A 12,846-nucleotide genomic window follows, 5' to 3' on the forward strand; every position below is an offset into this window, starting at 1 on the left:
ATAACTTGTTCTTTCAAGCGTAGGTAATTTCTCACTTCTGTGTTACTCTCATCCATAATTAACAGAGCTACCTCACCTCCTTTTAAAGCTTCTTATCATTTCAGAATGTCAAATGCCTTTCAACATTCAGATCCCAGTCTTGGTCACAATGTAACTATATTTTCATAGTGGCTATTAGGTAATACATATTCATCTCTATCTAAGTTAACAACTCATTCATTTTGTTATGAATACCGCATGCTTCATGTAACATGTAACTTTGTATTTCTACATTCTTTGAAATCTCTGGCCTTATTTTCTGGCACACTCTTAAGTTTGTACTCTCTATCCCTTCCTACTGTATACTGGTTATCATTATTTAAATTGCTACCCATGCTCTATTACCTCATTGCTTCCCTTTGATTTACCACATCTCCTTTCGTGTGATCATTTCTCCCTCTATTTATACATTTCTGGAAAGACAGGGGATGGAGAAGGCATTAACACTGTAACAAAAAGTCATGATTTTCTATCTCATAGAATGAAGATCAAATCCAGTCTTAGGTAGCTAGAATGTATCCTGAAATATGTTCTTGCAAGATACTCACACCAAAAGGCATGATTTTGAGGTGAAATCAATGCACAGCAAACAATTCTATTGTGAACAAAAGAAAGTCAAAGACAAGGTCCAGACCTTTCTGACTGTTCATGTTGGTGGGATCTTCCGCTCCCACCAACAGCACACCCCACCTTGGGATTGCTGGTGGCATGGGGATGGATTCAATGGGATATCCCATTAACAGTGGCAGGGCCAGAAGGTTCCATCGCTGGCCAACAGCAGGCCACCTCCCGCTGCCGAGAAACATGTGCAAGATCTCACCCAAGATGTGAGAATAACACTCCTAGAGATATAGATTATTGTGAGAATGATCAATAATCTCAGATTAAGTTTATATGATCAGATCGGACGTATCTGGAAAACAACACTAGGTTCAGAGACTCAATAGCTCACAACCTTGTAAAGTTGTAAATTGTACTGAATAGGAGTTTGTTGTATTTTAAATAGTTATTGATTGTTTATTAATTGGAGATGATTTTAAGTTAAAAAAGGTAATGTTGTAGAATGCATTTAAGTAGGTGTGACCAAACATCACCACATGAGAAATTTTCTAATGTATCACATGTTAGATAGTTTGCAGCATGTAATCATCCAAGTTAAATGTGTTAGCATGAGTTCCCCAAGATTTTACGTGTTACTTTATCTTCTTCAATGAAGAATGCATAGTTGAATTTACTGATCCTATTTAAGTGGTTGATGTGTTAGTATTTGGAATTAAGAAAAGGAAACACAATGCCCTAAGTTTTTTCATCATTATAGCTGGTGAGGTTCTGAAGCTTCAATGTTCCGAATGCTCCTCTGAGCAAAGCTTTGACAAAGGATCATCTGGACTTAAAACATCAGCTCTTTTCTGTCCTTACAGATGCTGCCAGATGTGCTGAGATTTTCCAGCATTTTCTCTTTGGTTTAAGCAAACTGTACTTTGTCATACAGATTACCCCTGTGTGTTCCTGATGGAGTTCCTCGAACAATTTCTCTTGAAACCTTGGTGGAATATTAAACGCTGAACCCTAAAGGAGACAGCCTTGATCTACACTCAGTCCATTTCTATGTGAAAAATACTCCTGCAATTCCTCACCATCATACTTGTTAGGCCAACTATTTATGAGATAATTGAGCACTTTACTGATCACTAATTTCTTTGACAAACCCTGGTATGTCACTTGTGTTGGTAAAGTAATTTGCAGATAAATCAATGGCTAGAAATGAATCAGTCTTCACAGAAAACTTTGAAAGGACGTCCACATTTGCATGTTCTGTTGACATACAATATCTAATATTGCACAGTTGGGTCATCAAAATCAATGTCCAACTCTGCAAGCATACTGCTACAAGGGATGCTGCTCCCTTCTTTGTGAAATTTTAAAGGCTTGGTGGTCAGTTAACAAACTTAATTTCCTACTGCAAAAGCATTTGGAGAACTTAATAACACCAAAGGGGCTTCACCACACCTAGCACAGATTGTGCAATTCTGAAAAATTACGGCGTGCCTAAAAATAGGTTTCGTGACCAGACCATTTGCAATTGTTCCCGGTCACTTTCTACTGGCACAAACCAGATCATGGCCAGAAAGGCCCGAGGCCTATCAGCAGATATAAAGTAGCATTTAAGTATGCTTAGCCTGTTTCAGCTCCTGGGATCTTCTGAAACTCAGGCATAAACCGGGCCTGGCGAGTATCACTACTGGTCTCCTCTAGCAGCGGTCAGACATGGCGGCCATGCTGGGTGGCTCGGAGACCATTAAAGTCCTTGGTTGATCAGGAACATGGCAGGGCAGTGCTCATGTGCTGGGGCAGTGCCAGGGCATGGGACCTGAATGAGGGTGGGACCTGAGCGGAGGGCGGGACCTGAGCGAGGGCTGTGATGGGAGTGCTATGAGGGGGTGCTACAACATGGCGGCTATGGTAGGGGGCTCGTGAGAAGGGGTGTCATGAAGGGGATTCATGAAGTGAGGGCATTTCAATTTAATGAAGGGTGTCCCATTGGGAGGGCCCCAATGCCCCAATTCTTGCAATCTATGTTGGGGAAGGGTTAGAGAAACTTGCCGTTGATGGGAGTGGAGGGAGGGGGTGCTGTCCCAACCTCTGAGGGGGAAAACATAGGGTGTTCCAATGTGCTGTGAGATAGGGCACCCTTTCAAAATAGTGCCTGATTGCTTTGCAGCCGGGCTCATCAGTGTGTTTCAGCCCCATCCCCCCCAAAACAAATGCATAACTCACCACTGTCGCAAAAATGTGACTAAGTGTGGACGATTGCAGTCTGGATCACTCCATTTTTCTCACTCATGATATTTTTTGGGAAAATTCTGTTCCATGTATGATCACTAATGCCTTTCTCAACTTACGAGTAATTTTACTCTGAAAAGTGTGTGAAACATATGTTACAGTTTTCTCTACGCCATCTTTCATTGTGTGAGATGACACCACATGTAACCACTGTGGAAGCATCACACATTAAAACCATTTGCTTCTTGGGTCATAGTGGGTCAAAAGAACATCACAAGCGAGCACTCTGCTCACTTCTCCATGTGTTTTCTGACACGCCACATACCACTCCCTAAATATTCCATCTTTAAGCAGTTGATACAGTGAAATAAATGCATTGGCTCAGCCAAGGATGAACTTAAAATATTACGCAAAAATTCCTATGACTGTTCTAAGTTCTTTGTTCTCTGGTCTCTTTAAACTTCAACGTCCCTGCAACTTTATCTTGTGTTGGTTAGATGCTTGAATGGCAACCCAAGTATTGTTTACTTGATACATGTAACAATATTTGTGCCTTTAGCTTTGATGCCATACTTTTACAGTTAATCTCAGATTTTATTCAGCCTTATAATGTTTTTTCTCCTGTCTTGTGCTAATTAGAATGTTATCTAAGATGCAGCACAATGCTGTCATGTTACTTGACAACTATGTACATAGTAATATTGATGAACACACTTGGTTGACAGAAACAATCCTCCTTTGAAATAGAACTACTGAGGGCCTTCAATCTGTGCAAATTACTTGGCAAGACAACTCAACTATGATGTTTCATATTGGGTTAAATAGGTATCCAACATTCCAGTATCCTTTGCAATACATTTTACAATCAATTGTTTGAAATCATTTCTGATGTTTTAGAGATTTGTTGGCAAGTTTTGATTAATAGCAGAGAAGAAGGCAATTTGATTGTGGGGGTGGGAGGGATTTACAACTGAGCCTGACCCTAATCCAATATTGTGGTAAGGTAGCCCCTTTAAGGAGGCAATGGGACACGTGATCAGGCCGGACCCGATGGAGAGGCCACAGGAAGCCGAGTCGATCAGGAGGAAGATCCTGGGTCGGGGAGGAACTTCAGTTGGAGCCAGGGAAGAGAAGAGAGTGGTCATTCTTTGCAATTCTGTCTGACGGTTATCGTGTATATCATAGAATCCCTACAGTGCAGCCCATCGGGTCTGTACCGACAACAATCCTACCCAGGCCCTATCCCCATAACCTCACATATTTACATGGTCACGCAAGGTAGATTCAGAAAGAATGTTCCTGATAGTGGGGGAGTCCAGAACTTGAAGTCATTGTCTGAGGATAAGGGGTAAACCTTATTGTACTGAGGTGAGAATAAATTTCTTCATCCAGAGAATGGTGAATGTGTGGAATTCACTTTCACAAAAAGTAGTTGAGGCCAAAATACTGTGTAATTTCAAGAAGAAATCAGATTTAGCTCTTGAGGCTAAAGAGATCAAGGGATAAAAACAAAAACAAAACAAAGAACAAAGAACAAAATCAGCCCGGGAAACAGGCCCTTCGGCCTAACGAGCCCACGCCGCCATCTCAACACCACCAGTCCCCCTCTCTACCCACGACCCCTGTCTAACGTTTTATGGCCATCCAGATTGAGGGAAACTGATTTAAGGACAATTTATTCCTGCCAATCAGCCTAACAGCACATCTTTGGGGTGTGGGAGGAAACCGGAGCACCCGGAGAAAACCCACGCAAGCACGGGGAGAATGCGCAAACTCCCACAGACACCAGCCCAAATCCATGTGTCTGCATAGCAATCAGCGATAGTCACTGAGCTGTCGTCTTGCCCAGTATCTTGTCCAGTTTAGGCACACTAACAACATGAAGCACTAGGCCAATCCTGAACAATCAAGAGCAGCCCCAGTACGACCCATCGCGTGTATGCCCCTCGTTGGACACGAGGTGGACCGACTTAAAACCTGTGAATGAAAAGAGAAAAACATTATTATCATACCATACCCATTTACATTACCAGGGACGCCCCAATGCTAATGACCCTTATTTAAGGCAATCTCCTATATCCACCCATCTCCAACCCAGTCATGTGCCTGTCTAAGTTACTCTTAACTTAGATATGGGGGGGATGGGGGGATCAGAGTATTGAATTTTATGATCAACCATGATCATAATGAATGATGGAGCAGGCTTGAAGGGCTAAATGGTATACTCCAACTTTTAGTTTCTATGTCTCCACGGAGTCACATATAGGCCAGACCAGGTAAGGATAGCAAATTTCCTTCCCAGATGGGTTTTTATATCAATCGTTTCATAGTCATCATTAGACTTTTAATTCCAGATTTTTATTTAATTCAAATTCAACACAGATTTGAACCCTTAGAACATTAAGCTGTGTCTTTGGATTACTCATCCAGTGTCAACGACACTAGGCCACCGTGTCCTCCCCCATATATATTATTGTTGATCAATTATTAATTGAAGTCACAACGTGTCACCTTCGACTTTATTACAAATATCCACATCCAGTATCCACAAGTACCTAGTCACTAGTTGGATGCATTGGCTATGAAAAACATTCTTTATTTTGACCTGACCAAAATCAGCCAAACTGCGTCTTGGTCTTCTGACCTACTTCTTCATTGAACTGTCAAGAGACTTAATTAATTTACTGCACTCGATATTGTATTCATCAAACTGATTGATATGAATGGAAAGGAAGAAGCACCTTGAAACATGTCAATAGGAGAGAGTTAGATATCCTAAAGGTTGCTTACTAAAGTATATTGGTAGATTTTGTTTACAAGATGTTAGTTACTGTGTCCTTTTGTCTCACCAATCTGTCAAATATCAGAATTTACAAAACCATCAGTCGAAACAGTCCAAATTTAAAGAAATTTTATTGAAGCAAAGAACCAATCAAATGCAGGAACTGTTCCTTTGGATTGGAAAATTGTAATTTCATAAAGGTGAAAGAGATAAACCAGGGAATTGTAAACCAGTTAGCCTAGCATCTGTCATTAGCAAATTACCCCAGTTTATAATTAAGGATTAGGTGACTGAACACCTTGAAAATTCTCCATTGATCAGACAAAGTCAGCTTGGATTGCAAAGAATATGTTTAGGCTGGCAGATCTGATTGAATTCTTTTGAAGAGCTGACTGAAGTTTCAAACACAGCAGTTTCTGTGGATGTTATTTTTATGGACTTCAGGAAGGTATTTAATAATAAATACAAGATTCTGTTAGCCAAAATTGAAGCTTGTGGAACTGAAGGTGTAGATGGGATTTAACAGTAGAAGGGACTCGGTAGATTAGGAATTAGTTATAGGAACCAATTTAATATCAGATAAGCAGCTGTTTTATATAAGCAACTGAATTATATTAACATTTTTAATATGTTATAAGCTTTATATGAAAAGAATAACATTGAATATTCATTCAATGTGCAAGATAAATTCAAACTCAAATGAAAGATGTAGCAAATTAGTAAACAGGCTAAGAAACACAATGGACTTCTTGATTAAGAAACTGAAACATAAAGTATGAAATATTCTGGGACGAAAGCCAGACAGCAAGTCGATATCAAATATAAGGAAACCAGTTAGGAAAATTGCTAACACATTATAATTTGTAGCTGAGAATTCTGATTAATTCTAAATATCCAACTTGAGGATAATTAGCAGCTAATGTTTTAATATGTGGTTTGAGAATAATGCAAAATAGTTAAGTAGCATATTAATAATGTCTCTAAGAAATTAATTTGTAACATGCCAATAAAATGAAAGATGTATTCATGAAAGATACCAGCACAAGTCAGGCACAAATAATGCAACAGAGTAAAGTACCAATGTATATCTAGGCCAGGGAATAAAGCCAAAAGATAAAGGTGTCTTCATTTGGTATTAGAGCGGTTTAAATTGGTTAGAGAAATGCTGAATCATAAGAAGACATTTTTGAGAGCCAACTTCCATAAAACAGACAGGCAAATGACAGATTTATATTTGAAGGTGTCAAAAAATAATTGATTGAAGGACATTCCATCATTAGATTGACAGATTGGTGAATGAATAAAATTACTTTTAATTAAGTGCGAGGCTGATTAATCTGATAACAAAAAATATAATTGTTCTATCTTTTGCAATGAAACCTGAGATCTTTTGTGAAAGCTTGCTGGCGCATTAGTTGTGTAGGTGGAACCATTGATGTCCCATTTTGGCCAAAATTAGATTTATCTTGTCTTAATTGTATGTTTGAATATTTTTTAATTTGTAATGTTTTTGATCCTGACATTTCAATGTTTTAATAAAACTAGTTTAATTGAAGAATTTCATTGAACTGAACAAACTTTTTTTTTGCCTTTTGTGAAATGAAATGTTTAATGAAACGATTTAGTCTTTAGACTAAGCAGGCTACCTAGAAGAATTTCCCGCAATAGAAGGCGAATTATTAAAAATTATTCAAAAATTGTTTGAGGGACAGGAGACAGAGAATAGGGACAACGGGCAGGTACTTTAATTGACAAAATGTGACTAGTGATCTCTAGTAAGATTCTGTGTTGGGGCTGCAACTATTCTCCATAGAGTCATAGCATCATAGAGGTCTACAACACAGAAAAGGCCTTTTGCTCATCACATCTGTGCCAGTCAATTACAAACCATCTAAGTATTTAAGTCCCATTTTCCAGCACTTGGCCCATAGCGTTGTATGCCTTGGCATCGCAAGTGCACATCTAAGTACTTATTAAATATTATAAGGCTCTGTGCTTCCATCACCTTTTAAGGCAGTGAATTCCAAACTCCCACCACTCTCTGGGTGAAAAGATTTTCCCTCACATCTTCACTAAACTCCTGCCCCTCACTTTAAATTTATGCCCTCTTGTCTTTGATCCATCCACCAAGGGAAAAAGTTACTTTCTGTCACTCTATTGATGCCCCTCATAATTTTATACATCTCAATGATGTCCCCCCTCAGTCTCCTCAAATCCAAGGAAAACAGCCCCAGTTTACCCAATCTCTCTTCATCATCAGAACGCTCCATTCCTGGCAACACCTGGTGAATCTCTTCTGCACCCTTTCCAATGCCATCATATTCCTATAATGTGAATTCCAGAACTGCACATGGTACTCTAGCTGAGGCCTAACTAACATTTTACACATTTCCAACAAAACCTCCCCGCTCTTAACTCTATGCCAAAATTTTACCACCCTCTCTGCCATGGGAATTGGAGCGGACGACGGACAGATGATGGAAATGTCCGTTGATCTTAGGCAGGATTTTAAAGTTTCAGAACAAGTGACGCCGTAAAATCCCACCTATATCTCAGCTAATAAAGGCAAGTATACCATATGCCTTCTTAAACACTTTAACCACCTGCTCTGCTACATTAAGGGACTGGTGTACGTGCACACCAAAGTCCCTCTGCTCCTCGGAGCTTCCCATATTTATCAACTACGTTTATTATATATCATCAGACAGAAAGCTTCATATCTAAATTTGCCAAAGGAATCAAGATAATTGGCATTTCAAGCAGTGTAGATGGAAGGAAAACATTACAAAGCGATATTAATAGATTAAGTGATTAAACAAAAATATGGATTCCAATGGATAGCAAATGTTGTCTCCTTGTTCAAGAAGGGGCGTAGAGACCATCCTGGAAATTATAGACCGGTGAGCCTTACTTCTGTGCTGGGCAAAGTTTTGGAAAGCATTATAAGGGATAGGATTTATAATCATCTAGCGAGAAATAATTTGATTAGGGATAGTCAACACAGTTTTGTGAAGGGAAGGTCATGTCTCACAATCCTTATTAAGTTCTTTGAGAAGGTGACCAAAGAGGTGGATGAGGGGTAAAGCAGTTGATGTGGTGTATATGGATTTCAGTAAAGCATTTGATAAGGTTACCTACGGTAAGCAACTGCAGAAAATACGGATGCATGGGATTGAGGGTGATTTAGCGGTTTGGATCAGGAATTGGCTAGCTGATAGAAGACAGAGGGTGGTAGTTGATGGGAAATGTTCAACCTAGAGTTCAGCTACTAGTGGTGTACCACAGGGATCTGTTTTGGGGCCAATGCTGTTTGTCATTTTTATAAATGACCTAGATGAGGGTGTAGAAGGATGGATTAGTAAATTTGCGGATGACACTAAAGTCGGTGGAGTTGTGGACAGTGCAGATGGATGTTGCTGGTTACAGAGGGACATAGATAAGCCGCAGAGCTGGGCTGAGAGGTGGCAAATGGAGTTTAATGTGGAAAAGTGGGAGGTGATTCACTTTGGAAGGAGTAACAGGATTACAGAGTATTGGGCTAATGGAAAGACTCTTGGTAGTGTGGATGAGCATGTACATAGATCCCTGAAAGTTGGCACCCAGGTTGATAGGGTCGTTAAGAAGGCGTACTGTGTGTTAGCTTTTATTGGTAGAGGGATTGAGTTTCGGAGCCATGAGATCATGTTGCAGCTGTACAAAACTCTGGTTCAGCCACACTTGGAGTATTGCAAGTTCTGGTTGCTACATTATAAGAAAGATGTGGAAACATTGGAAAGGGTGCAGAGGAGATTTACCAGGATGTTGCCTGGTATGGTGGAAAGGTCTTATGGGGAAAGGCTGAGGGACTTGAGGTTATTTTCGTTAGAGAGAAGAAGGTTAAGAGGTGACTTAATTGAGGCATACAAGATGATCAGAGGATTAGATAGGGTAGTTAGTGAGAGCCTTTTTCCTCAGATGGTGATGGCTAACACGAGGGGGCACAGCTTTAAATTGAGGGGTGATAAATATAGGACGGATGTCAGAGGTAGGTTCTTTATTCAGAGGATAGTAAGGGCGTGGAATGCCCTGCCTGCAGCAGTAGTGGACTCACTAACTTTAAGGGCATTCAAATGGTTATTGGATAGACATATGGATAATATTAGAATAGTTTAGGTTAGAGGGTCATTAGATTGGTCCCACTGGTCGGTGCAACATCGAGGGCCAAAGGGCCTGTACTGCGCTGTAATGTTCTATGTTCTAATATCAATAAATTTGAGGTCATTACTTTGAACATAAAAAGAAGGAACCCCATACTTTCTAAATGTCATAATGCTAGAAACACTAAAAGGATCCAGGTGTTAAGGATTTAACTCAGCTAATGAAAAATTAATTTTTGCCAAGAATGAAGAGAAAAAAACATGGCGCACAACCAAATGCAGAAAGCTTTGCCCCACAAGGTCTTGAGACTATTCACAACAAGCTAAAGATACTTGCATACACAAAATAATATCTACTGATCTTTGAAGAATTCTAAAACAAAGAACTTAAGATGGACAATGTTTATGTTATCTTTAAAGCAAAAGATTTTCTTTAAATTAGGCTGGGTGTAAAAATCAGATCAGATCTGCAATGCAGATTGTATCTGCATGTCAGATCTGCATAGCAATTGAGATTGTATATGTAATAACATATCACAGAGGCCAAGGGGCTTCACACTTTGTTGGGAACAAAAGTTTATTTATTGATAATAAGAAACAATGTACAAGTGGTTGCAGTAAAAAGCCTGACAACACCAGGTTTAGTCCAACCGATTGGTTGGACTAAAACCTGGTGTTTTCAGACTTTTTACTGTGTTTACCCCAGTCCGACGCCGGCACATACACATCAAGTGGTTGCAGCCCATGGCTGTCATGTTGATTACATAGCTGTGGAGATGCCGGCGTTAGACTGGGGTAAACACAGTCAGAAGTCTCACAACACCAGGTTAAAATCTAACAGGTTTATTTGGTAGCAAAAGCCACTAGCTTTCCTTCATCAGGTGAGTGGGGATTGCAAACAGGACATATAAAGACACCAACTCAGTTTACAGAATACTGATTAGAATGCAAGCCTTTACAGCTAATCAAGTCTTAAAGGTGCAGACAATGTGAGTGGAGATAGCATTAAGCACAGGTTAACGAGATGTGTATTGTCTCCAGACAGGACAATAAGTGAGATGTTGCAGGCCCAGGCAAGTCATGGGGGTTACAGATAGTGCGACATGAACTCAAGATCCCGGTTGAGGCCATCCTCATGTGTGTGGAACTTGGCTATCAGTCTCTGCTCAGCGACTCTGAGCTGTCGTGTGTCGTGAAGGCCGCCTTGGAGAACGCTTACCCTAAGATCAGAGGCCGACTGCCCGTGACCGCTAAACAGTTTGCCAAAAGGGAGAGAACAGTCTTGCCTGGTGATTGTCGAGCGGTGCTCATTCATCCATTGTCGTGGTGTCTGCATGGCCTCCCCAATGTACCATGCCTCGAGACATCCTTTCCTGCAGCGTATCAGGTAGACAATGTTGGCCAAGTTGCAAGGGTATGTGCTGTGTGCCTGGTGGATGGTGTTCTCGCGTGAGATGATGTCATCCATGTCGATGATCCAGCATGTCTTGCAGAGGTTGCTGTGGCAGGGTTGTGTGGTGTCGTGGTCACTGTTCTCCTGAAGGCTGGGTAGTTTGCTGTGGACAATGGTCTGTTTGAGGATGTGTAGTTGTTTGAAGGCAAGAAGTGGGAGTGTAGGAATGGCCCTGGCAAGATGTTTGTCTTCATTAATGACATGTTGAAGACTCTGGAGAAGAAGTCATAGCTTGTCCGCTCCGGGGAAGTATCGGATGACGAAGGATACTCTGTTCACCGTGTCCCGTGTTTGTCTTCTGAGGAGGCTGGTGCGGTTTTTCGCTATGGAGTGCCAAGACATCTATTGTGATGAGGAGTGCTCCTGGTTCAACTGCTCCATGTGTGCTGAGTTTCTGTAGGAAGTCCGTAGTGTTGTGACAAAAGCTGGGAGTTCTTTGTACAATGAGTTTCAGGATGGGTTTCAGAACTTGCGCTCGGGATGTAGACCAGCTGCGAAACTCTCCAAGCAGACGAGATAAGGAACTACATCATCTACATGCACCCAAGAACAGGAAACTTGAGAAACTTGGCAGCACCACCAGCAGCAGCCAAACCTCCCCCGGCACCACAGTGGGAAACAGTACCACCGCAGGGAAGTCCATTGTCAGACTACACACTTCGACCAGATGAAGTCGAAGTTCTCAGCCGAGGGCTCAATTTCTGCCCCACCACCAAAATGGACCCCATCAGTCTTGCAGCAGACACAGAGGGATTCATCAGGTGAATGAGGCTGTGTGAGTTCTTCCACAAACCCCAAGAGGCCAATAGCAAACACAATGAGACAGCCAATGAACCAAAACAGCCGATAGAGAGAACTGCAGTGCAGCAACAGAAGAGGAAAGAGTCCAGTTGAACTCCTCTGGAAGGCCACTGCCCTCGACTTGACATATATGCCCAAGCCATGAGGAGGTGCTTCAACACCAGATTCATCAACCACACTCACAAGACAGCACTGAACATTACCCAAGCACAACACAACGCCATCCGCACTCTCAAGACCAACTGCAACATTGTCATCAAACCTGCAGACAAAGGAGGGGCCATCGCCATACTGAACAGAACGGAATACTGTAAAGAAGTGTACCGACAACTAAACAATGAGGAACACTACAGACAGTTACCCACAGATCCGAACAAAGAACACACCCGTTAACTCAACAGACTGATCAAGACCTTTGATCCGGACCTTCAGAGCACCCTCTGTGCTCTCATCCCACTTACTCCCCACGTTGGAGATCTCTACTGTCTCCCAAAGATACACAAGGCCAACACAACCAGCCGTCTCATCTCCAGCTACATCAAGGGCATCATGAAACCCATTGAACAAAGAACTCCCAGCTTTTGTCGCGACACTACGGACTTCCTACAGAAAGTGAGCACACATGGAACAATTGAACCGGGAGCACCCCTCGTCATAATGGATGTCTCGGCGCTCTACACCAGCATCCCCACGACGATGGCATTGCTGCCACTGCCACTGTGCTCAATGCCAACAACTGCCAGTTTCCAGATACAATTTTACAACTCATTCGCTTCATCCTGGACTATGATGTCTTCACCTTCAACAACCAGCTCTTCATCCAGACACACAGAATACCCATGGAAACTAAA

This window comes from Carcharhinus amblyrhynchos, chromosome 3 (assembly GCF_965287045.1).
Source record: "Carcharhinus amblyrhynchos chromosome 3, sCarAmb.v2.hapA, whole genome shotgun sequence".
Classification (NCBI taxonomy): domain Eukaryota; kingdom Metazoa; phylum Chordata; class Chondrichthyes; order Carcharhiniformes; family Carcharhinidae; genus Carcharhinus; species Carcharhinus amblyrhynchos.